The sequence below is a fragment of the Sus scrofa genome, chromosome 8, assembly GCF_054392235.1.
Source record: "Sus scrofa isolate SSC_HxYL_T2T_F1_AM1 chromosome 8, Sscrofa_HxYL_maternal_Yorkshire_Landrace_v2.0, whole genome shotgun sequence".
Classification (NCBI taxonomy): Eukaryota; Metazoa; Chordata; class Mammalia; order Artiodactyla; family Suidae; genus Sus; species Sus scrofa.
Genome location: NC_139390.1, coordinates 89,423,977 through 89,448,377, shown reverse-complemented (window position 1 = coordinate 89,448,377; position 24,401 = coordinate 89,423,977). Strand labels below are relative to the sequence as shown.

The following is a 24,401-nucleotide window of genomic DNA, read 5'->3' as shown; positions in this document are numbered from 1 at the left end:
GCGGCATCTGTCATTTGGAGCAAAGACGTTAACTACTGGAATCTCTAGATCCTGAAACTGGCATCAAACACATGTATTGATTCAAGGTTTGGGCTAAGTACAAGAAATAGTTACTAGGTTATCCAGTTTTCAGTACGTGCAACTTCTGGGGCTTGCAAATCTTTGAGGAGTGAGGGGCAAGGAAAACTAGACCTAAAAGGCGAGGCTCGAAAGGTGATGATCAAAAATGCACTCTATGTTTAAAATGCGATTCGGTGGGCGGGGTGGCCAAATGTTTCGGAAAATAAACATAGAACGCGGAACTTCCCTTGCAGGTAAGGCTGAGTTGGCTTCACGGGGACCAGAGGAGGCAGGGACAGCCGTTTCGATTCCTAGGAATCAGCGGGGCGGTGGGCGGGGGAGGCGGCGCGGGCCCGGCGCTCGCGCTGGCGGGGCCGGGAATTTGGAGAGGATCCCTGGTCGCGCGGCGGCGGCGGCGGCGCGCGCGGGTGCGCGTGTGAGCGAGCGAGGGAGCGGGAGGGCGAGTGCGCCCGGTATTGGCAGCGGAGGAGTGGAGGCTGGGCGGCTCCGACTCCCTGACGCCAGCGCGACCAGATCAATCCAAGCTCCCGGAGCAAGCGAGCGAGCGGGCGGGCGGGAGGAGGAAGGAGAGGCCGAGCCGCTGAGCCCGAGCCGAGGCGCGGGGAGGGACCCTGCGAGCGCAGCGCCCGGCCGGCCGGACCGGGGCCGCGGGGGACCCCGCTCGCCCGGCCACCTCGTGCGCCCGCGCGGACGGGCGCGCAGCCAACCCGGTAAAACGAAACAGACCCGAACCCAACTTTCTCCTCCGCCGCGTCCCCGCCCTCCCTTCGGCGCCCCGCGGACTTTCCAGCGCCGCCGCCACCGCCTCGGGCTGGGGCGGGCGCGGGCCAGCCGGGTGGCCGCGGTCGTGCACCGGGCCAGTGGTGCGGTTGAGGCGGAGAGGGGGCTCTTCCCCGCGTGGGGCGGACCGGCACCCCCCCCCCCCATGATGGCGCCTCCCGGCAGCTCTAGGGAACCAACCTGCCACCTTCTCTCCCCTCGCGCTCCGCCAGCCAGGCTGGGCTTGGGCCGGAGTGCCCCCTGCGTCTTTGTTGGGTCCCCGGCGGGGACGCCGCGTCCCTTGGCCCCCAGCCTCGCCCCGATCCCTGCCCGCGGCCGGCCCTCGGCGGCCACCCTCCCCCCTCCGCCCGTTTCCCTTTCCCTTCCTGCAGCCGGGCCTGAGCCGTCGGCGCGGCCCGCCGGGCCCATTGTGTCCCGCGCCGGCCGGGCGACCCCTGCGGGAGTCGGAGGGCGGCCGCGGGCGCTGTCCTTTCCGCGAAGTGGGGCTCGCGCGAGGGGGCACCCGGTGCCCTGCGTCCCTCCGGCTTCGGGCCGGGCTCCCTCTTCTGCCCCGGCCAGCCTCTTGAGGGTCGAGGTCAAGGAAAGTTCTCACCTAAATTCTCTCTAATTTAGTCAAAGGTTTGGCTGCACGTAATTTTTTTTTTTCTCTTCCGCCTACCCCCCCCCCCCCCCGCGCCCCGAGTCTCCAAGTGTCGTCTCATTCCTTTCCCTTTCCCGGATTTGATTGCCTCACTGCATGTGTATTTGTGAGTTCGCCGTGGAACAAGTGTTCATTTACTCTGCGCATGGTCTTTGTTAGTGTTTCTCGGGGTTGTTTCTGCAGGAAGGTGGGGGTGGTGGGTGTGAGAGAGACAGACGTGGGCTTGTTTTTCTAGTTGCTTAATACATATGAAGGCTTCCCAGGGAGAGCGTTTCCTTGATGTACTTTGGGAAGGGAGGAGGAACAGATGCCTGCCGGATCTTACAACTCCAGTAGCTGCGGCTTTTGTTTATTTTGAGGCGTGGACGATGTTTAAATGCACCGTGCAAGATCCCCAGTAAGGCGCTTTCCCTTCTGCAGATCGAGGAGCGTCTCAGAACTGTCTCCTGAGAAAGCACCATTGTCGTGAGAGCTCTGACAGCCGGCCTTTTTCTTTCCGCTGAGGTTCTTTTGCCATTGCAGCTGAAGTTTCAAAGTCTATGGAATGATCCCAGAAGTTGCCTGAGCTCTGTATGCCTTTGCGTTGCTGAAACTCTTCGCGATTAGCTCGATCGCAGAATGCCTTTATTTCAGAGCATATCTCGCTCTCCTTGGCTGTCGTGGATGACGTGCCCACATTCAGGAACACAGTGAGAAAACTGTCTTCTGCCCATGTTGATTTTTCGTCTTGTTTCTAATTACTCCTTTGCACTTTATTGGCGGTAGGTGAGCGGTCTTGGAACCAGGATTTCAGAAGAATTGAGGCAGAATCAATGTTCACCGCCCCAGGATTTTCAGTTAGTATAAATATTTTGCATCAGTGTTATTCTGATGGAGGTGCCAGGCCTAAATCTGCTGTGCTGATTTAAGTATTTGTCCTCTGTCCTCCCTCCCTCTTTGCATTTGCAGTTACTTGATATTTCTGTGCAGGTGGTGTACATTTGTGTAGTATTGCCATTCTTAGGAAACTGTAACCAGGGTCGTGGGAGATGATTTTCTAGAGGTGGGTGATGCCAGAGTCTCTGGAGGATCCGGGCAGGATCGGGTGTCTTCTGAGGGTAGGGATTTGTCCTTGATTTAGTTTTGACCCTTCCAACCATAGGTATGTAACTAAATACATTTTTCCTTCTTGCAGTATCCTTTGGTTTTGTACCTTCGAAGAGCTGATGACCTTTGCATTTTAGAGAAATGATAGTTTTTAGGCGGTTAAAAATGTTACGCTCTTACACCTCTTGGCATTTATTTATTTTTTCCAAGTTCATTAAAGCGTTAAGAGCAGGTAAGCCTCGTTTTCCCCAATACATTTATTAGTTGAAAACTAAATTGCAGTTTGTAATTTTGATTTCTAGTAATTCTGGGTTTAGTAACTTGGTTAGATTGGAAAAAGAATAAACTTGAGTGTAATTAGATGAGTATATTTAAGCTGCAGTCGCCTACATAATCAAGGCCAAGTTGTGTGTGTATAAAAGATCTCATTTGTGTAGTCTTACAAGGCTAATGGAGGCATCATTGAGGCTTTATAAATAATGTAAGTTGTGTATAATGTAGCGTCTCCAGAGACGGCAGAGAAAGCATCATTACCAGCCTTTTCAACCTGCTTGAGATCTTAAATTGATTTACAGCACTGAACTGGTGCAAAATGATACATCAGGATGACATGGGGTCAGCCTGTAAAAGTCTATGATGTCAGCCTATTAGTTCAGTCATCATAATTAAACCGTATTACAGGGGCAGCTAAGCAGGAGTCTGGCGTTATCCTTCAGATATGGGTGGTACATGTATTTTGTTTATGGTGGAAAGGCTGAACTGACAAGGAACGCTAGGGTTTCTAAAAAAGGGGAAAGGCTTACAGAACTCTGAATTTCTGAAAAAAACTGAAGGTACGTGAAGGGCTGTTCAGTCTGCATTGTCTAAATAGCTTTCCATTAGGTCGTGGAGAAACAGATGCTTTGGGGTGCTGATAAGGACCGTTGCAGCTCAGATCTGTGCACTGAACCATGCTTCATGTGAGCTTGAATTTAACTTGGCCTTAGGGACTTTCTAAAATATCAGAGGACCACATACTTTGTATCCCTCATCCTTTTATTAACACTGACTTGCACTGTATTGATGCACCCACTGCTATGTTATTTCTTTAACTAGTCATAGTTAACCAGGTCTCCACTGAAAAGTGAGATATTGGAATTGAACATATGAGCAATTCAGGAAAAGAAGATTCTTATTTTTGGCTTAACTTTCTGGCAGTCCTTATTCAGTTTGTGGGACACCTAGGGCTGTGCTGTCCATTGAGGTAGCTATAATGGCATGTGGGTATTTAATTTGAAATTAGTTAAAATGAAATAAAAATACATCTTTTCAGTAGCACTAGCCACATTGCAGGTGCTCAGGAGCTAATGTGGCTAGTGGCTTCCACGTTGGAGAGTGTAGTCATACAACATCCATCATCACCGAAGGTTCTCTTAGTGCTCCTTCTCTCAGGAACCTTTGCCTCTCCTCAGCCTCCCTTTCTACCCACCTTTCAGTTGCCTGTCCGCCTGCTACTTCTAGGATGAGTTTGTGGTGTCAAACAGAGAAAGAGATCCATTAGTTTTACTACTTACTAGTTGCTCTTGTTAAAATCAAACAGTTTGGAAGTGACAGTTGAAGCTACTGGATAAAATGAAATTGATTTTTCTGTGGCTCATATTTATCCTTGGTGTCATGGATTCTTTTTTTTTTTTTTTTTTTTTTTTTTTTTTGTCTTTTTGCCATTTCTTGGGCCGCTTCCACGTCATATGGAGGTTCCCAGGCTAGGGGTCGAATCAGAGCTGTAGCCACTGGCCTGCACCACAGCCACAGCAACGTGGGATCTGAGCTGCATCTGCGACCTATAGCACAGCTCACAGCAACACCGGATCCTTAACCCACTGAGCAAGGACAGGGATCGAACCCGCAACCTCATGTAGTTAACAGATTTGTTAACTACTGAGCCACAACGGGTGTCATGGATTCTAATCTGATTGAGAGCTTTGGGGAGGAGAAAGAATTGCAGCTAATTTTTCTCTGACTTTTGACTGTGTCCTTGTTTTGAATACTCATCTCATCGAAGCCTCAGCATTTCCCTAAGTGCTGTTGTCACTTTTTACAGGTAGGGAAACTGAGTTCAGAGTGATTCATTGTCTTGCCTCAGGCTACATAACTGGTGATTGTGAACAAGGCAGTCTCACTCTAGAGCCTCACTTTTTAGTACATATATTTGTCTAGAATGCCTAAATAATCATTGTTCTGCTGGGCTTTATTATACTGGTATAAGACATGCTTTTATTTTTTTTAGGCTTTTCAGCAAGTCTGCCCTCTCTTGTGCTTTTCTGGGCTATTTTCTGTTGTCTTCTTTCAAGTTCCTGAGAAAGAAAACATGTTGTTAATGTTTTCTAAGCAGAGCATAATTTGGAAGACTAAATCTGACATAAAGGCAATGCATTTCAAAGCCAAATTAGTTGTATCTCTACTTTTCAGGATAATTCCTGTCACTTTCATTTTTCTTGTATAATCACAAGCTGATGGTACTAAAAAAAATTCTAGTAGTTCAATTTATCTCATTAACATCAGTCTTTCTTTAGCCGTTAAACACTGCACCTTGAGATACAAATAGTTCATTGCAAATTCCTTGGAGTTTTTGTTTTTGGTTTACATTTAATGACTACCTTTGTACGGTCTTACAGTTTAGTCGTTCTTATTTTTTGTTTGTTTTGTTTTGGTCAGGGCTGTTTAAGAATCTGATGGAATCTCACATCCTCTATCTTCTCACAACCATTCCCCAATCCAGAAATGCTTGTGTGCCCTGGTAAGCTTGTGTGTAGACAAAAGGACCCAGATTGCCTGATATTTCAGGTGAAGGACACTCATGGGACTGCCTTGCCAAGTGTGTTCATAAACACTGAGATTTGTAACACAAAGAATAGACGTATTGAGTGTTAAAAGCTGCTCTGAATTTTCTAATCCAGTTGTTTCTTATTAGGTTGAGCAGTCTGAGGTCCCAGTAAGATAGCAGACTTGTCACCCATCTAGTGATCAGAGGAGGGGAAGCCTGAACCTGGATCATTCTCTGTCAAGTTCTCATTTGTTTGTTTGTTCCTACCATGCTCACCATGTTCCTGGGGCTTTGGTCTGAGCATATCCAGTATTATTTGGGGAGGGGAGGAAAGAAGAATTTTTTTGGCCTGACACTAACATTTTGGTACCCAGTATTGTTTGAGCTGAATAGCAATCAAGCCTAACAACTCAGAGAGATGTTTTCTACAGATTCAAACTGATTTTATTTTTTCATTTTAGAGATGGAAAAGACAAGCCCTATGTCCCAATCAATGGGACCTTACTAGAAAATGAGATATCTGAGATGGTACTAAGTTCACATTAAATCAGGTGATTCTGCTGTACAGATCTCCTCTTTTGGCTCTTCACACTCCTAACCCAAAGCCAAAGATTGGGATATTTAGGGAAGGAGCCAAGAGGTATTTGGGTGAATATTGGAAAGGTCTAAGGAGAAAAAGGGTAATTTAAATATAAAGAGGTAGAGAAATTTGATATTGATATCAAATAACATTGAGGCTGATGACGTGTCCTCTGTAATTGTACTTCTGTATGTAGTTTTTTTCTTTTTAAAAAACTTACTGGGGTATTATAAAGGGGTACAGCTCAGGAAGAGCCAGATGGAAGAGATGCACAGGGCAAGGTGTGGGGGGAGGGCTGCAGAGCTTCCATGCCCTCCCCAGGCTCCCCAACCCTCAGAGCACACCTTGATGTGTTCATCAACCTGGAGACTTGGGGGTTACTTTTCAGCACCAAGATTATCAGGAAGTGCTTTGATAAAAAGTAGAAGCATCTCCATTTTACCTTGAACTGAAATCTAACTCTCTCTCTCTTTTTTTGGCTTTTTAGGGTCTCTCCCACAGCATATGGAAGTTCCCAGGTTAGGGGTCGAATTGAGCTGCAGCTGCTGTCCTATACCACAGCCACAGCAACGCCAGATCCAAGCTGCATCTGCGACCTACACCACAGCTCACCGCAATGCCAGATTCTTAACCCTCTGAGTGAGGCCAGGGAGTGAACCTGCATCCTCATGGATACTAGTTGGGTTCATACCACTCAGTTCATGAAGGGAACTCCCGAAATCTCTTGACTCTTTATATTCCTTTTTTGCTGTTGCCTTAAAGTGCAACTATTCAGTCTAATCTGGTGAGCTGTCTGATTTGCTGCCGAAATACCTGAAATTTTTTTTTTTTTTTTTTTTTTTTTTTTTTGGCTTTTTAGGGCTGCACCTGCAGCATATAGTGGTTTCCAGGCGAGGGGTCTAATTGGAGTTACAGCTACCGGCCTACACCACAGCCACAGCAACGCTAGATCTGAGCCAAGTCTGTGACCTACACTATAGCTCACGGCAGCACCAGATCCTTAGTCCACTGAGTGAGGCCAGGGATCAAACCTGTGTACTCATGGCTACTAGTCGGATTCATTTCTGCTGTGTCACAATAGGAACTCCTACCTGAAGTATTTTTAGTATTTCCTCTGGAGTTACTACCTTAAAACAAACAAACAAACAAACAAACAGCTAAATGAAGCCATATGAATGTACTTAAATCAAAGTCAAAATCTTCACCTTGGTGTTCATTTTTAAGTTGGTGTCAGTTTTAGAGATACTACTGGTCAGACAAAAAAGGAACATTTACAGCTATTGCTGGCAGACTTGCAGACATGAGTGGGCCCCATAGAGCATTAATTTGCATCAGGAAAGCTATCTTTCAGAGAGGAAAAGACAAAACTTTCATAAACAATTCACCTCCAGTGACTGCATCTTATTTTTATGCAGATACTGGGATCTGCAGTAGTTGAGCAGTTTAACATCTTAGTGATTTATTTTTTATTTTTTTCCTTTTTACGGCCACACCTGTGGCATATGGAAGTTTCTGGGCTAGGGATCAAATCAGAGCTACAACTGGGGCCTCTAGCCAGGACCACACTGGATCTGAGCTGCATCTGCGACCTATGCTGCAGCTTGTCCAATGCCGGATCCTTAACCCACTGAGCAAGGGTAGGGATCAAACCCACATCCTCACAGAGAACATCGGGTCCTTAACCCACTAAGCCATAATGGGAACTTCTTTTTGTGATTGTTTTAATAAGCTAAAATCAGAACTTTGGGGAAGACTCCCTCTTGAAGATAAAGCATCAAGCCCTCTGAAGTTTGAGAGAATTCTTACTTGGCAATTCTCCCAAATCTCTGCTCAGTTCGTAGTGTTCAAATAGGAGCCTTATATAGAGCCTGGTCTTCTGGCGTGGTGGATTGATTTCTTAACTAATTTTCTTAAGGCGGACATGTCTGAATTTCAAGGAACACAGCATACACAAAACAGTTAATTATGCATCTATATGCTTTTGAACACACAATGAAAATAAATATTCACTATGTTATGTTTGAGAGGGAGGATAGAGGGATCTAGCTTTTGATTCAAAAATATTTTTTTACACGTAATTTTTTAATGCTTTATTTGTAGTTTCCCCTTAATTTTAGGGCAGCAGTACTATATTTTTTTCCTACAATCTCAGAGGGGGTATATTTACACAAACTATTCATTCATTTTCCTCTCCTTGTCTTTCTCTTGTGGTTTCTTTGTGGTTTGCTTATGCAAAGTGGAAGTATTTCAGACCTTTATAGTTTTTTTTTTTTTTTAATGCCACAGGAAAAAAAGGAACTAATTATCTTTCGAGAATTATAATTAGGCATTAAATTAAGTCATTATTTAGTTAGCTAAATGCAAGGTCTTTTGTTTGTTTAGGCTGAAAGAAAACACGTCTTAATGGAGGAGAGGGGCATTAAATATCTCCTTATTTGATCATTTTGATGAAGTATTGTAATGAGCATATGGTTCATTTAGTGAATCTGTATTGGTTCACAGTGGCTCAGTAATTCGTGAGAAGACACACAAAATGAAAAAGTAAATGCAACATGGCAAGAGTTGTTGCAAGGTAATATAGGAGTAAGTTGTACAAACACCTCTGGCAAGGCCCCTCATGGGGTGGAAGGACCTGTGAGTTTGATTCAGTAGAATGAAGAGGCTTTTGGGTAAAGTAGCTGGGGAGCAGTGCTGTCTGGTGGGACTTTTTGCAGTGATGGGAATATTCTGTAACTGCATGTCCAGTACTATAGCCACTAGCTACAAGGGGCTATTGAGCGTTTAAAATGTGCCTAGTGCAACTGAGAACTGCATTTTTAACTTTCCTTCATTTCTTTTGAAATAGCCACCTATTTAACCAATGAACTGTCATAGTGGACAGCACAGATTTGGAAGCTAGAACGCAGCTCTGCCTGACTGCAGAGGGGTATTCCTGATGGGGTCCCCTGTGCTGAGGTGGGAAAGGTGTTCAGGAAGGTAAAGTCGAATGAGGATTTGAGGACCTCAGTGTGCCAGAATGAGGAAGCATTGGGAAGGCACTGAAGATGTTTGAACATGCAGTTTAGGTCAGATGGGTTAACCCGTCATCTGCCAAGAGATTCAAAAGATTCAAAATGGGATGGATTCTGTGAATGAATAAACACCTTGTGGTTGTTTGACTATAGAATAATGGGCAAGACGACTGTCAGATTATTTTTGAGGTTTCCAACCTGAGTGGTTGGAAAATTAATACAGCCTTTACTTAAGAATAGGAAAGAACTGGTTGTGGAAGGAATAAAGATTGTGTGAATGATAAATTAGAGTTGACAGGCTGAATTTAAAGTGGGGTATCTACGTATTCTGCAGGCAGGTTCGGGATACATGGCTAAGCTAAAGCCTATGGAAAGGCTCAGAGCTTTACGTATATGTGTAGATTCCCAGTAGTGGAATATGCTGGAGAGGATCATAAACAGAAACAGCCGGTGGGTTGAACCTTGCATTGATGCCCTCAGTTAGGAATCAGTAGGAGGGAGAGGCATGTTTGAAATAGACATTTATAAAGAAGGAACTGGAAGAAAGCAGGAACAGGTAAACCAGGAAGCGGAGGGACGAGAGATTCCCGAGGAGGGTTCAGAGGGAAACGTTGTCCAGTTTCGGGTGCAGGAGAAAAAGTCAGGGTACTCGAGTGATTGCAATTGAGGTGAAGAGACTGAGTATGTTAAGAGATGAGAAATAGAGTCTTCCAGGCCCTTGAGTGACTTCTGCTTCAAAATAGATGGTACATCGTATTTGAAGGTGGGAAGAAAGAAGTTCACGTACAGAGAGCATTCAGAGACGATGGCGTTGGGGTGATGAGTATTAGTCCTGTTGAGGAAGATTGAGAAAGAGGCAGAAAGGGGTCCAGGGGAGAGGGGCAAGCCCATGGCAGCACTCACGTTGGCTTGCTCTGGTTTTCCCAGTAGTGTAGGAGGCAAGTCAGTCCCTTCGTGGGGTTAGTGAGCTGGAGGGATCAGAAAATGGTATTAGAAGCTTAAGGGTAATGGAGACATTTTGGAAGACCCATCTAAGCAGCGTTCCAGGAAATCCATGGAGAGTTCAAGTGAATAGTCTGGGGAAAGCCCGGGGCGAGGTTTGATGTGGCTGTAGAGTGGACTAGTAATTGTTGCTTTTTTAGTGTAATTTAGTGGCCTGCAAGGAGGATTGGAGAGGAATGTTGGCAGAGTGATTCTGGCCTCGGGATAGTGAATAGGTTGAAAAGTGAGGATCTAGAGTCAGGTTGTCTGGGTTTATAAATCCAAGCTCCAATGCCTACTTGCTCCCTACCCCCCTTACCCCTGGCCACACACACCACATATGGAAGTTCCCAGGCCAGGGATTGAATCCGAGCCACAGCTGCAATCTACACCACACCTGCGACCTACACCACACCTGTGGCAATGCTGGATCCTTTAACCCACTGCCACAGCGGGAACTCCAACACTTGCTTTTTATAACTTTGGGAAAGCTACCATTAACTTTGGAACTTCACTTTTCCTCACCTGAAAAAGAGACATAACAGTATGTCAGCCGCAGGGTTGATAGTAAGATGGAATGAGTTGTCCTTCCATATTTCATCTAATCTAAAGCACTGCTAATTGTAAGACATTATTTCACGTACTATGAAGGGAAAAACCATCAGCTAGGCACAACATGCCACTGATGGTGAGTTTCCTGGTTTGGGTGGAGGCAAGGGGTGCATCTGCAGTGGGCGAAGTACAACATACAAAATTCAGTGGGGCCTGGTGCATAATAGGTGTTCAGAAAATGTTAGCTATTTGTGAGGGTCAGTGTGATTTTAGAGTCTTGAATATTGAGAGCAATATCGGATCCAGTCTCAATAGGGATCACAGGTTATAAAGAGTCTAATGGATTAAAGGAATTGAGAAGGATTAAGCAATGGGAATCCTGATAATGAAATTGTGAAATATCTAGTTTGGGAATTTGTAGATGGGGCATTTTCCTGACAATTCCAGATAAAGGTTTTTAAGAAAAGCATAGTCACTGAACTAAGAGGAGAATGCTATTTAATGATTTTAAAAAGCTATTTAAGTTGCCCAGAGCTTTTAAAAGTAAGTATTCTGAATTTATCTATGGGCTTTTCTTACTGAATTTATTAGTGTTAAAAAAGATTTATTTTTCAGTAAATACATGCTCAGTGCAGAAAGGTTCTGGTGTGGATTCTTGTCATAGTGTCAGAAGGAAAAAGGGAACTGATTCTTGATTGTCATTGAGTGATTTAATTGTATTTATTTCAGGAGATAGCAGAATAGGGGGTTGTGGATAATAACAGCTGCCTGTAAGCTCGTCTAAACTTGGCTCTGAAGATGGAAACCATAAGGAAAAATGTGTAAATTTGACAGCGTTTATGTGACCAAACACACACTCAGGAATGACCACACACAAAAGCACAACCTTTCAGTAACAAATTTGTAGCAAACTGCTGTTCTTTGTAAGAAACTTCTAAAGTCAATAGGCTGTATCACCCCTACAGGAAAATTGGTGCATGGACCAAGAGAGTTTCATACCAAGTGAAGTAAGTCAGACAGACAAAGGCAAATATCATGTGATAGCACTTATATGTGGAATCTTAAAAAAAAAAGGATACAAATGAACTCATTGGCAAAACAAATAGACTCACAGACATAGTAAAGCAAATTTATGGTTACTGAGAGGGAAGGGGGGAATAAATTAGGAATTCGGGATTAATGTATACACACATAGTATATGTATAATAATACATAAACAACAAGGACCTACTGTAGAGCACAGGGAACTCTACTCAATGCCTCCTAATAATCCATAAGGGAAAGAATCTGAAAAAGAATAGATTTGTATATGTATAACTGAACCACTTTGCTGTACACCTGAAACACTGTAAATCAACTCTACTTCAATAAGAAAAAAATAAAATTCTGGGCTCAGACAGAAAAACTGTTAAGTACATGAATGAGCAATTCAGAAACAAAAGAAGTGCACACTGCTAATAAGCATAAAAATATTCTGCTGTGTCCTGGTTCAGACTCTTCACTGGAATGGGGATGAGGTCTTCTCTTTATTTTACTGTGTCGAATTCTTAATGGACCGGGAAGGATCCGTCTGGGGAAACGGTTTTGCTCACTGTAGGATAGGAAGCCAGGATTTTGCCTCCTAAGAGAAGCTGGAGTCACAAGGAGGTACACAAGAAATATAAGCTGGGGTTGGAAGAGACAGGCCATCTCCTTTCCATGTGCTTGCTGTTGCCCTGCTACCCTCACGACATTGGGCTCCTCGTTAGAATGTGAGGTGTTTGTGGCACTTTAGGGGCTATCAGTTCTGTGCTGCTCCTCAATCAGCCGCACGATTGGTGAACCTTCAGGACACCAGGGCTTCAAAGAGCACATCGAAATGGGCCTCTTTCTCTCCTACCTGAGTTGCCGCATTAGATTTGATTTGTAGCAGCATTTCCTTATTCCTCTGAGATGCAGTGATGGTCTTGGAACAGGGTTTTGATTGTTGAGCTAAACTGGTTCATAAAGTATTAAAGAGAAAAGCCCTCCCACGTAAAACCTCTTATAGAGTGAAGAAAATGCAGAGCGTTAGGCATCAGGAATGAACTTGCCAGATTTTTCTCTTAAGGGTAATAGTTACGGTCGTGGCTGTAAGAAAGGCAGTGATTGGTGGGGTCCTTACCTAACTGCAGTACACTTGGCAGTGAGTTTTTACCTGGCAGGAGAGAACCTGTCAGCATCTTCTGCCTCCTTCATCTCCAAGTTGGAGAAGGCGTTTGAATCTCACCCACAGGCTTACCACCTGGCCTGTTACCACCTCCTCCTAGTTAAGTCCTTTGGGAGGACAGTGACTGGGAGGAGGGGGCCTGAACTGGTAATGCAGTGGTCAGACCCGTCCCTCAAACTCCTTAAGCAAAGTGGGCCAGAGAGGACGAATGCCGAAGCATGAGCCTGAATTTCATCAAACTGGGGCTTTAATATTTATTTATTTATTTATTTGCTTTTTAGGGGCCACACTTGCAGCATATGGAAGTTCTAGCCTAGGGGTGGAATCAGAGCTGCAGGTCCTGCTCTACCCACAGCCGAAGCAACTCAGGATCCAAGCTACATCTGTGACCTACCCCACAGCTCATGGCAATGCCTGATCCCCACCCCACAGAGCGAGGCCAGGGATTGAACCCACGTCCTCATGGATACTAGTCCGGTTCGTTAACTGCTGAGCCACGAAGGGAACTCCCTGGGGCTTTAATTTTATGAGTAGCTTTTGATAAAAAAGGAGTAACAATGCTGCAGTGAATGTTGCTTTTGAAATGACACCTTCAGCCCTAATAGCGCTCAGGCCAGCCGCCTGTTTATTGCTTCTTGCCATCTCATCTGTTACAGCGTCCTGTTTTGCTTTGTGTTCGTTGCTGGCTTTGCAGTCTGGCATAATTAATAACCTCTTTATTTTTCCCAGTGTTCATGTTTGTGTGCTCAGGACTTCTATTCAGTTTGTTCAAGCCCCAAAGAATGTTTGATTGGTTTCAAATGGTGTTCTGTTAAACTGTGAACAAAATTCATTTGATCATCACTGAAATGATTGGCACCCAAGTTGCATGGACAGCATTTATTTGCATTGAGACATGCAAGAGTTTTGTCTTGTCAAATTGTGCAGGCTGTGATGTTGACCTGTATTCTGGGAAATGCACATCCTTGAATGGAGGTGCATCCTTTCACCTTTTTTTAGGTCCTTCTGCTTTTTGTTGAGCCAGTATTAATCAGTTTAGCAAGTGTTTCATGCACCTAGCACCCGGCCCTGTTTTAGGAAGGGCTAAGGAAATGTGTAAGTCAGTTTTTGCCCTGCAAAAGCAATCTTACGGGCAAGAGGAGACTCTGATTATATGAAAAGTTAAGTAACAAGCCATCGTTATTAATGTTATAGCATCTGAGTTTAGGGGTGTTTCTCCAATAATTGGGCTAGCCTTTCAAAATCAAGGAATTGGGAAAGAAATCTGGGTGCAGTTGGTAGAGTTCCTGTGTCCTGCCCGCTTGTGGCTTAGTTGAATCTTTCCACATATTTTGAGCATCTTTATTATTCAACTTCTGTTCATGGTGTCTCTTTTTTTTTTCCTTTTCACTATTGCACCTGCTGCATATGGAGGTTCCCAGGCTAGGGGTCTAATGGGAGCTTCAGCTGCCAGCCTGCACCACAACCACAGTCACGCTGGGTCTGAGCTGTGTCTGTGACCTACACCACAGCTCATGGCAACGCCAGCTCCTTAACCCACTGAATGAAGCTAGGGATCGAACCCGTGTCCTCACAGAGACAAGATCGGGTCCTTAACCTGCTAAGCCACAGTGGGAACTCCATAGTGTTTCTCTTATAAGAGCTTGATAAGTTGGGATAAAGGATCATACATGTAGGGTTTGCACTGACAACTCTGAAGAAAAATACAAACCTGCTTGTCGTGTAGCTTCTGTTTTAATAGCTTTTACTACAGTTATCTTACTAATCTCTAGACTGAGTTTCTGGAGGGAATGTGGACAGTGTCTTTACCATCTAGGTGTTAGCACAGTGGTTCCCACGTGGCACATCGCAGTCCCGAGGAGGACAACCACTGCGACAATGCCAGCCCGCCCTGGGGATGGATTCTGGGATTGTGGTGGAGAGTTTTTAAACACACACCACGAGTCCTATGTACAACAGTATTGAAAACTGTCAGCTTGGCACATGGTAGTGATAAGTGAATTTTTTCATTTTGATGTATTTAAAAACATGGCAGGAAATGGGACCTATGGTAGGTGGTAGGTCTGTTGTGAGTATGAGCAGCGCCTGGTGCCAGCTGCTACCTGTCATAGACGCTCCAGACACCGCAGGTGATTCTGAGGGTTAACTGTTTTGCTCCTCCAAAAATTTGAGGTGAAGAGAGATAGATGGAAAGGATATCTGTGTTTGAGAGCGTTCCCCTTTCCCTTCTTGAAGGACTCAGCAATTCCTTGTGTCCTGGAGTCTGGAGGTGGAGCTAATAAAACTATTGCAGCCTGAGGTGCCTGGACCCAGGGAGAAAGGAGAGGAGAGTATTAGGATGGAGCGGAGGCAAAGCCAGGTCCTCAGCCCACTGAGCGGGGCCAGGGATCAAACCCTGGTCCTCATGGATACTAGTTGGGTTTGTTACCACTGAGCCACAATGGGAACTCCTGTTTTTAAGTTTTTATACTGTAATTAAAACCATTAGAGTTAACTCTGTCATCCACTTGTCGATTTTCCACAGCAATATTTGAATCTTGAGCAGGCATTTCTTTAGCACTTACTATATTCTCAGAGTACCTAGTAATTTTATTATTAGTGTAAGCAAAATGTGGTAAGGAATTAAAAGCTCTCTTTGATAAAAGCATAACACATATTCAAAAAGCAATGATTACTTTTTATTAAGGCTGCTTTGGATTATCTGTTCCGTTGTTATCTCCATCGATGCGAACGGTTGATGGCGGAGCTCCATTTGGAAAAGCCCAGGATGCACAGGAGATGCAGTTGTGGCAAAGAAATGGCACAGGTTTTCGGCCACTCTCTCTTAGGTAAACAGCCTGAATACAGCCTTAGACGCTCACCATAGTCAGCCTGATAACATGGTCTTTCCCTCTCCTGCCTCCCTTCCCCCTTTATAGCTATGAGCTTGGTAATGCTGGGAACTGTGTCAGCTCATTTTCTTCCTACCACACCTTTATGCGAGTAGTAAGCACTTAAAGAATTGTTCAATTAAATAGTGAATTAGTGGAGACCCAAGTCTCTCAGTAGTTGAATGTTCAAAGGAGGCGAATTTGGGTTCTGAAACCTTCTAAGAGCACTGTTTATTAGGTTTTTCCAACCTGATTGGTAAAATAACTCCCCGTTGGGGAGGTTAGTGGCTAGAACTGGACTAAACAGGTAGGTTGAGGCAGACGTGGTCTCGATTTCTGGTGCAGGTCTCACCTGATTCTGTAGGTGATGCTGGCTCGTCTCCACAGCCTTGTTTCCCTAACCCCGTGAGAGACGCCCCGTCTACTTCTTTTTGCTCTTGGCTGGAGGGAGCTCTTACTGTTCTGGAAGAGGGTTGCTGCTCTTTGTTCAGTGTCTCCTCTGGCCAAATGAATGCTTGGAAGTCCAGTTTAGTTTTTGGCAGATTGAAAACAGGATGTCATTGGTCCTCCTGTGGAGGAGAGTGAAATCTGGCTGATCTCAATGTTTGTTGCAATTGTTATGTAAACTTTGATTTTTAGAAGTTACTTAATTCTTCCAAATAACAGATTTACATGCTGGATGGAAAAGGCACAGGACCAAACTGCTCTTGAGATAGTTGAGTGATACAAAACTTTTCTTTGGTAAGAAATTCATGCATTGCAAAATGTAAAGAATGTTTGAATTGTTAATGGAAAGAGGGCTAAGGGACTAGAGTGGGAAGGAGGCTTCCTTTTTGTTATAATATGCCATTTTGTAAAATTGAATTTTTTTTTATCATGTGGCTGAATTGCTTAATAAAAAAGTACATCCCCACCCATATCATATTCACCCCGAATTAGGTCATTTATCCCAAGCCCATATACAGGAATACATTTCTTTGAAAGTCCTAGTTCAGTACATTCAGAAACACTTTCAATTACTTTTTACTTCATATAAAGACCACTCTTGCCACTTCTCAGTCATAATACTGTCTCCTGGAGCCATAGAGAATAAATCTCTTACCTATTTCAGTTTTTATTTTTATTATTGGGACTTTAAAATTGAAAACAGTAGCTGGTTGTACATAAAAATGGTCTGCTCTCCCGCACCGCCCTCTTGCCAGCTCACTCCTAGAGGTAATCATTTGTTCAAATTTATTTAAAGATGCACATCTATTATACATGTACAGGCTTTGTTTCTATTTGTTTTTAAAATGGGATTGTACTCTGTGTATTGTACTGTGTGTATTGTACTCTGTGTAGTGTATTATTGCCTTTTTGAAACCGAACAATTATAATACGGTTTTCTTTCCACGTTAGACCTGAGAGGCTTTCCTTTTTCTTCTGCTTTTTAACAGTTGTATCATTGTTGGATGTACTATAATTTATTTAATCACTCCATTATTGTTAGACATCTGGGTTATTGGGACATGATTGAGCTTGAATGTAGATCACGCTCACCTGAGGCTGCTGCGTCCCTTGTCGCTGCTTCTGCGGCTGTTTTCTCTCACGAGCCCCATTCTGAGGAGTCTGCTGGAGGTGGGGGTGTCCTCCATAAAAACACCCAGCTTTGACGGTCAGACCAGATCATCCCTCAGACCAGATCACTTCCCTCCCTTGTTAGTCACTTTCCGCCTCCCTTCCCATCCTCCGCCCTCATTGCTGTAGCATTCGTCTAGTCTTATTCCCTTCCTGCTGTTCCTGGGATAATTCTTGGATGGCTTCTCCTGTGACCTTTGACCCCCCACCTCAGGGACTCAGTCTCCTAGTCCCTTCATATGGGATGCTGCCCTTCTGAAAATGAAACAGATTTCTCCAACTCGACGGTGAATTATTTTCATTTCCTTATGTTCATGGCCATACCTTCAGACTACACAGCATTGAGACTCTGACCACTTCTGCTGGGCTGATCCAAACCTTTATCTTGAGCTGTAACAGCTGTGAGGCTTCCTAAAGGGTCTCTTGGCTGTACTTCCCGCTATCTCTCGCCCTCCTCCTGGGCCGCCTCCTCTCCCCCGTCCTTGCAGCCCGTCCTCAACCCGCCGGCCATCGGCCTCCTGTTAAGCTGGAGGCCACATGCACCACCATCTCTGCTCCCATCTCTGCTCCCAGCTCGCCCTGGTCCCCTCTCAGTTCCGAGGGCCAAGTTACAGAGTCCTTGCGGCTTTCCCGTCTGCCTGCCCGGCCTCCTTTCCCCTCACTCTGTCCATCGCAGCCACGTCGGACTCCGGCCGCCCGAGACCATTGCAGGCGCGTCCTTGCCTCTCGGCCTCTGCCCTTGCTCCCCCTGTGTGGTGCTGTGCTTCCCCAGACATCCACACCCTTTCAGGCCTCTAGTCCAATGTCACCTTCTCAGGGAGACCCTCCCTGTCCTCTGGAACGTAGCTCTCATGAAGGCAGCAACTTCTTTGTAAAAAACTGGTTTTGTCGCTTGTTCAGTGCTGGGTCCCAGCACTTAGAATCGTGTCTGCAGGGTTATCAGCCTTTTTCCTTTTTTTTTTTCTTGTACAAAGTTAGAACTTCACTGGAGAGACAAAAACTACAACACAAACTGCTTTTTTTTTTTTCTATCAACAAAATATTACAATTAGCTTGTTTGTGAAACAGTTTTGTCAATACATTACATTTTTCAGCATGTCAGAATTTTCAGATCAATTTTACAGATTCATATTTAAGGCTGACAACAACCCAGTGGGGTAGGTGGTGGAATCAAAATTTTGTGGAAAAGCAAGTTGAGGCTCAGAGTTGTTTTGTTCAAAGAACAGCTGCTGAGTGGAAAGCTGCCCTTCAGACCTGCCTTTTTTCATTCCAAGTAAAAGGCTCCTGTTTTCTCCTTTAGAAACATTTTAAAATGACAGAAACACGGTGGTGGTAGTGGCGGTAGTGGTGGGGGTGTCTTACTAGAAAGTCTGGTGAATGTGCCCTGATTTCTTGTTCTGGGTTTAGTCTGCCCTTTGTTTTGAAAGCACATAAAATAAATGGTTAACTTTTAAATTCCTGACAATGACAGAGCAACAAGTTTTATTTCTCTCACCTGTGGAGGAAATGGCCTCCACCCAGTTTTACTGAATTAGGAGGGAAGTGATTTTTTCAAGTGATAAAAAGAAATAAAATTCCATGCTCTTCCCAGAGGAGGAGTTCAACAATTGGGAGAATGGCGTGAGACCATATGTTGGTTTGTGAAAGGATATAACTTGTAAAGATGTTTCCTTTGATGCCTGTGATGAATATGGATGTGTTTCCCTTCTAGAGGGTCCTGATTAAATTATTCAATTAAGAGCTGAGCTGAAGGATCTAAATATAGGGAGAGGGTTCGGGCTGGCCCGTCTGGTGGATGTCAGCTCACGACTGCAGATGTGCGTGTTTGTTGTCATAAACAGCACCTGCAAGATCAGTGGCCAGGAGTATGTTCCAAAAAACGAAGCACGGCGAGATTTTCTTTTTTTAATAAAAGGGACAGATTTTTTTTCTCCTCCTCTGGCCTATTCCGTTTTCATCTGTGAATTTGGCATTTGAATTACTTATTTTTTTTAACTCAATTCACTTTAAGTATCCGTTCTGGTTTAAAGGGTAGATCTACCACTTATTAGACTATGATCTTGAAAAGGTTCCTTCACCTCTGATCCTCAGGTTTATTAGTCAAATTGAAACAGTGATACATATCTTCAAAGATTAAGTGTTTGTAAAAACTACCAAGGTAATAGCTCAATTAAAAGAATTGCATTTGTTAATGATTGTGTCATTCATAACTGATCACTTATGAAAATTTACTACATTTAGCTTTCTTTGCCATTCATCAAATTGCTACTCTATGGTAACAGTGGCTCAAAGAGAAGAGGTTTTTTTGTTTTTTGTTTTTTTTCTGAGACAACAATGGTAGACTTTTTTCTCTTGTCAATAAAATTAACTTTTAAAATGCCTCTAGTCTTCAGTCTCCTGTGTTTGAGGAGTAAGCACTTGCAAATCAAATGACTATACAATTTTTTTTTTTGGCCACCCTGCAGCATATGGCAGTTCCTGGGGCAGGGATGGAATCTGAGCCGCAGCTCCCATCTATGCCCCAGCTGTGTCAATGACAGATCCCTAACCCACTGCGCCAGGCCAGGGATCGAACCGGCACCATCGTCACAGAGACAACGCCAGATCTTTTAACCCACTGCACCACAGTGGGAACTCCAGCTCTGTGCAGTTTTTGAGCTGAGGTGAATACAGATGAGATCTATCAGTGTGAGGTGATCAGGACCTGGATATCTGGAAAGGCTGCCACGTACCAGAGGACAGTTTTCTATTACAAGCATGAATTTGAGAACGGGGATTCAGGGGGATTAAAGAATGTCCTACCAGTTTTAGAGGAAGTGGCAAAGAGATGTAGAAATAAGCCAGGTTTGTTGAAATCAAGGATAGTACGAAAACTTTTAAATGTCTTCAGTCTAACTAAACACGTCATCATCTGGTGAAACAAAACAGAACTGATACTTTGCTATTCCACAGGCAAGGAGTCTCTGTGACTAAGAAAAATTAACCAGGTAAGCAGCCTGGATTTGTCAGGATTGAAGGACTTGCATTTGCAGAGCGGAAGCAGAAAGGTTCTTGTCTTGAAGAATTTTCTAATAAACATATAGTGAATAGCATACCTGGCACGACTAAATGTATCAACTACAGTCCTGTCCTTAGAGATTCATCTACGTGTGACATCCATAAATCCCTTGCCTGTCATCAAGGGGACGCTACTTTTGAAATCTTGGCTGAAATGTCACAGCTTGCCATGAACTCCCAAGGGGTAGGTGGCAGTCTGGTTCAGTGTTATTCCTTTTCTTTGTGACTTCTGAGAGTCCCACTCACTTAACACTCTGTTGAGAGACCACAGAGCGGCAGCTTTTGCGAGCATGTCTCCTAGGTCACACCTGAGCTTGGAAGACCAGCTGCTAGTGCCTGTGTTTTAAATGTACTAGTACCTAAATAACCACATTACGGGGGGAAAAAAATCGGCTTTCAAGAGCTGATAATCTCTTCCACATTCAGCCCCCAGTTTCTCCAGATTTGGAAAATGAATCTCTGAAAAAAAATTTTTAACGAAAAAATGTCAAACTATTCTGTGTCATCAATCACACATGAAAGTTGGGAAATGTTTATGGGTAACCAAAACAAGGCTCAATAGTAAGAGGCTCAGGCAAGTGAAATCTGACTTCTGGGTGTTTGTGACAGCAGGACTTTGCTGCTGCTTTGATCCAAGACTAGCAGAATTCTTTTGTGATCGTCAGTGGATCTACGTATCGCTTTCTTCTAGAGGCATCTTTTAGGTTTTCTTTTTCTGAGGACTCAGTCAAAGTAAAGTTCCTTTTAGCCTAGTTTCTCAGCAAAGAGGTAGGTAGTTTAGAAAGTGCTTTCAAATCTGTAAAAGAAATGGAGAGAGGTTTTCTTCATCTTCACTTTCTTTTTTTCTAGGTTTTTTTTTTTTCTCCTTTAGTTTGGTTTGTGGTGAGCTTTATGTAGCTACATTTGACCCATTTGAAATTGAGAAACGTTGAATGTAAGTTGAGGGCTCACTGCTTTGTTTTTTTTTGCAACAGAAAAGAGAGATGCAGAAGCACTTCACTGGTTTCTCCTACCAGACAGATGTCACAAAAGCAAAGTGAGTTCCTAATTGGAGTAACTGGGGAGAAGAAACCTTTGAATGGATTTATTTGTTGAAACTAAATCACAGACCATGGGGAATTTTCTGAGATTGAAATAGCTAGCGAAAAAACCCAGCTCTGTTTTTATCTTCATTGTGATGGCATTATACTTGTGTAGCACATTTTAACTTTTTTCCCCTGTTTGCCCTAGGAATAGATAAAAATGTTATCATTTTTCTTAGGGCACTGCATAAGTTCTCCATCATGCTTTTATTGGGGTCCCTTTGGAGGCAGTACCATTCCGTCTGTTCTGCACGTTCCAGAGTACTGTATGCACCTGTCTTCAGTACTGGTTTTCATAGTGCTGTTCTTAGGGCTGGCTCCATCTGGAAACAGCTGTGAGCTGCTGCTTCAGCCTTCCTGCTCAGCCAGCGTCGGGGGTGTCTGCGGTTTTCCCTTTAAGTGATAGGTATTTTCGCTTTATCACAAGTTTGGTCGTTCTCAGCTCTTCAGAACTTTTGATTGATTATGCGGCCTAATTTTATGGTGATGGCTTTTACTCCCCTTTTAGTGAATTCTCCATTGTACTCCTCCAGAGCCCTTTGCAGGTCTCAGAGGCTTAATGATGGACTGCTCTTTTAGGTCCTAAAATATTTATTGGCATCGAGTCTCTAGAATGTTTTTCTTTGTGGCCTTCGTCTTTTTAAGCATTTTTAACCCTGATCTGTAGTGTCTAGTGTGTGATTCTATGGTTTCTATAAGTGTCAGGAATGTTTTGGGGGTCAGTTTTATCCTCCTTGGGGATCGTGATCTGTTTCAATGATTCTGCTCTTGGTTAGGAATATACGGTGGATGCAGGTACTTACGTGAAAGCAAGTAGGTTTAAAAAAAAAAAAAAACAGTCCATTTTGGAGTCATGAGAAGTTACATTACAATTCCCCTGCTATGTTCACTTTTTGCCCTTTTTGCGGTTTTAATTTAGCCAAGCATCTCAGGGGAGGCAAGAGTTCTCATCAGGCCTTGAATCCTATCTCAAGTTGGATGTTAGGATAAATGACATGTACCTTTTGACAGCGCTGAATAATATTGCTGCCAGTCGCTTTACACAGCACACCTCTGAGATATTTTCCATCTCCACCGCATCCTCCTGAGGTATACGGTGAAATAATTCAGATGTAACAAGTACTCAGCTACAGAAATCCTAAAGTTTGCTTGCGATTTCCTGAAGCCACACAGTAGCTCTTTGGGAGGTGGAGTCCTATTTTTTTTGTTTCTTCATAAGATCATCCATTTAGAAAAAGCCAGGGCAGGGGTATGTTAAGAAATAGGCGTAGAGTTATTTAGTTAATCCCAAAATGGATCAAGCTTTTTTTTTTTTTTTTTTTTTTTTTCTTTTTAGGGCCACACCTCTGGCACGTGGGTGTTCCCAGGCTAGGGTCGAATTGGAGCTGTAGCTGCCAGTTTACACCACAGCTGCAGCAACATGGGATCCGAACCATGTCTGTGACCTATACCACAGCTCACAGCAACGTGGGATCCTTAACCCACTGAGCAAGGTTCAGGGATCCAACCCGTACCCTCATGGATACTAGTCAGGTTTGTAACCCGCTGAGCCACAATGGGAACTCCCGATCAAGCATTTTTTATAAAAAAAATGTTATAAAGTTGTCTTTTTTTCCTTCAGTAACTGTTAAACAGTTCCAAAGTGAAGTTAATCAGTGCCCTCTGCTTTTAGTTCCTTGATTCTTTTGATCTTTATGCCATGATGTTTTACCATCAGAGTTAAGACAGAGTAGTGAACCAAAGAACAAGTGGGGGTGTATGTGTGTGTGTGGAGCCAGTTGCTTGCTTCATTGACAATAGACCATTTATCTTACTTTTTTTTAAGGTACTTAGAAGGAGTCTTTGATAAAATTTTTCCCCCAGTCACGTTTTGGAGACTATACTCTAATGCTTGCTTTTATTGAATAATTTAATTATTCTCTGAATATTTAGAGAGATTATTTATTTTGTCTAGTTCTCTGAATTCCATACCAGTGCAAGAATAGTAAAACAGCACTGGTCTGAAGCTGTAGGGGGCGACTGGCCATTTTCTGTCTGCTCTCCTCCTCATCCTTTTATTAAAGGTACTCGGTTTGTAGCTCTTGGCAGCTGCTCCCCTCATCCCACCTCCACGCCTTTTTATTATAGCTTCAGATACAAACTAGAATAATTTTCATTTAAAAGTTTCTATGGGCATCTGGGATCTGAGGTGTTGAGTGGCAGAGAGTGTATTTTGTTGATATTCACACAGTTGGATAATTACATGTTTCACTCCTTGATGAGGCCAAGATGAAGAAAATGCCTGTTGTTGTGCAATTGACTCATTAGGTTTCCTTTAAATGTAAATCGAGTTACACAGCAGTTTACAACTTTTGGCTTTTTTCTTTTTAACATTCGGGAATACCACATAAGTTGCAAAATTAAATAGCCATGTCAAAAAGAGCATTATAAGAGTATTTTTCTCATTGGGTCCTGGCAGGGCTAATAGAAATCTTTCCCGAGGGCGAGACTCCGTAGGGAAAGGTCCTGAGTTTAGAACCTATTTTAAGGCTGCATTTTTTTACTTCCAAAATCAGATCACACTGTAAGTCCAACCTGATTTATAAGTAGACTTTGTATTATTTGAGATAATGAATTGATTTTTTTTTTGTAATTTTCAAATATTTGTGTTTAGAGGCTTTTAAAAATTTGAAAGTTAGTTTTTCATTAAAGAATGTTTGAAAAGTTTTAACCTTCCAAAGCTAGCCACTGTTAATGCTTTGATATATTTACATAGTGGCTTATGCTATATATATATGTATATAGTTTTCTGCTTAAGGTTTTTTTTAATCTTTTTAAAATTTTTGATATTTTATTAAAGTATAGTTGATTTACTGTGTTATGCCAATTTCTGCTGTACAATAAAGTGACCTAGTCCCTCTTATATTATCTTCCATCATGGTCTATCCCAAGAGACTAGATATAGGTCCCTGTGCTGTACAGCAGGACCTCATTGCTTATCCATTCGAAATTGAATCCTTTGCATCTGCTAACCCCAAACTCCCCGTCCATCCCACTCCTGTCCCCCTCCTCCTTGACAAACCACAAGTCTGGT

At 43.5% G+C, this 24,401-nt stretch overlaps 1 protein-coding gene and 1 long non-coding RNA gene across 12 annotated transcripts in view; one reads left to right on the top strand and one right to left on the bottom strand.

Annotated features, from left to right (window-relative positions):
• Positions 1 to 563: 563 nt before the first annotated feature.
• SMAD1 (SMAD family member 1) overlaps positions 564 to 24,401 on the top strand; it is an 80,376-nt gene continuing 56,538 nt past the window's right edge. Inside the window, exons 1-4 of one of the 11 annotated variants that reach the window (XM_084970918.1) lie at positions 1,743 to 2,337; positions 15,389 to 15,530; positions 16,239 to 16,313; positions 21,221 to 21,282. The gene's annotated coding sequence lies outside the window, so the exon portion shown is untranslated. 11 annotated transcript variants of the gene reach the window in all.
• LOC102165892 (uncharacterized) overlaps positions 15,359 to 24,401 on the bottom strand; it is a 108,066-nt gene continuing 99,023 nt past the window's right edge. The window contains exon 8 of the long non-coding RNA XR_014812863.1: positions 15,359 to 16,141. This is a non-coding gene — a long non-coding RNA (uncharacterized LOC102165892). The remainder of the gene's footprint in view (positions 16,142 to 24,401) is intronic.